Raw genomic sequence first — 2,043 nt, forward strand, 5'->3', positions numbered from 1 at the left:
AAAAAAAAATATAATTATGCCTCCCGTTTAGGAATTAGGCGGCCTTTCTGTGCTTAAGTAGATGGAATGGTTATGTATTAGATAACAGTCACAGAGCTACACATAAATTTAGCAGTAGCACTGACACACGTTCAGTTGGTAACATTCTGGAGATAGGTAATTTTACTTAGCCCAATAAGGAAGTCTGCAATTTAAGGAAAAGAGAGAAACCACTTTAGTTGGTCACAAGCTAATTCACCTTCAATGCTTCTTTTCTGCCTTGATGAATAAGGTAATGTAGTAATTTATGATGTTGAGCTCTCTACCATATTAACTTAAACCTCAAGAACTAGAATTGTTTCTATCGTCTTTCTTATATCAGTCCTCTTACCCAACTTCTAAGTCGTGTGGGGCTTCTCACAGTATTGGTTCAGCAGGCCCAAGGCTTGGAGCTCAGAGGATCGCACTGACTCCTAGCTCAGCAGGCCCATTCTTCTTTTCATTACTTCCCTGCAATAATATATTCAGTACATGTTTGATGAACAGATAAATTAAGGCTTATCGTTAATTTTATTTTCTCTTTGTTAATGGAAAAGAAACAAATGATGGTTTCAATCATGTTACCGAAAAGGAGGAGTAGAAAGAAATGCCTACTCTTCTTAATTACGATAAGTTGCTCTCTTAGTTCTGTCTATACTTTTTCTCAACCAAATCAAATGTTGGACCAAGATACAAAATTTTAAAAGCAGTTGTTGTTCAAATGGTGCTGACAAAACAGGACTTCCACCTGCAGAAATCTGAAACAGGATCCACATCTCACACCATATACAAAAACCAACTCAAGGTGGATCAGAAATCTGGGAGTAAAGCCCAAAACCATAAAGTTCATAAGAGACAAACTGGGATGAAGCTTAGAAGTGCTAGTCCAAGATATAAAGGGAGTGCCAAATACAGCAAAAAGTGTACAATTTTAAGAGGATAAAATTGATGAATTAGACCTTCTAAAGATTAAGCCAGAATGCTCCTTGGAGTCAAGGATTCTGAAGCTTTGTCTGACATACTTTGGGCATGTTGCAAGCAGGGACTGGTCCTTGGAGAGGGACCTCATGTTTGGCAGAGTGGAGGGACGGCACAGGAGAGGAAGACCCTTGATGAGATGGATCGATTCTGTGAATGGAGTGGTGGGAATGAGTGTGTTTGAGATGGCGAGGTTGGCACAGGATAGAACGGCATTTAGGGCTCTTGTACATAGGGTCAGTATGAGTCGCAAGCGACTCAATGGCACATAACAACAAACAACAAATATTAAATCCATTTGTGCATCAAAAGCTTTTTCCAAAAAGAAGAAAAGAAAACCTACCAACTGGGAACAAACATTTGGAAATACCATCTCAGACAAGAGTCTCATAATCAAAGTTTACAGAATCCTACAGGGCTTCCACAAGAAAAAGACCAATAACCCAATCACAAAATTGGCAAAGGACATGGAAAGAATTTTCACAGAGGAAGATATTGAAATGGCCAGCAGACATATGAAGAAATGCTCAAAGTCATTAGCAATAAGAGAGATGCAAATCAAAACCACAATGAGATACCGCCTAACTCCAGTAGCAGGGACAACGTTTAATAGGACAACAAGTAATACATGTTGGAGAGGATGTGGTGAGATAGGAACTTTTACACATTGTTGGTGGGATTGTAAAATGGTATAACCACTCTGGAAGACAGTTTGGAGCTTCCTCAAAAAGCTGAACATAGAAATTCCATATGGCCCAGCTATTACATTGCTTGGAATATATCCCAAGAAAATGAGAACGGAAACTCAGAGACTTGTACACCAATGTTCATAGCAGCATTATTCACCTCAGCAAGAAAATGGAAACAGCCCAGATGTCCAACCACAAACAAATAGAGCCTTTGAAAGATTACGCCTCCCAGAGGTGCACGGTTCGAATCCACCAGATGCTCTGCCGGGGAAGGAGGGACAATTTCCTCCTGTACCAGTCAGATCTGATTTGACGGTACACTCACACAAAAATAATAAAAATTTAAAAAAAGAAAGAT

Source organism: Elephantulus edwardii, unplaced genomic scaffold (genome assembly GCF_000299155.1).
Source record: "Elephantulus edwardii isolate Elephantulus edwardi_28Jun2011 unplaced genomic scaffold, EleEdw1.0 scaffold00195, whole genome shotgun sequence".
NCBI classification, from domain to species: Eukaryota; Metazoa; Chordata; class Mammalia; order Macroscelidea; family Macroscelididae; genus Elephantulus; species Elephantulus edwardii.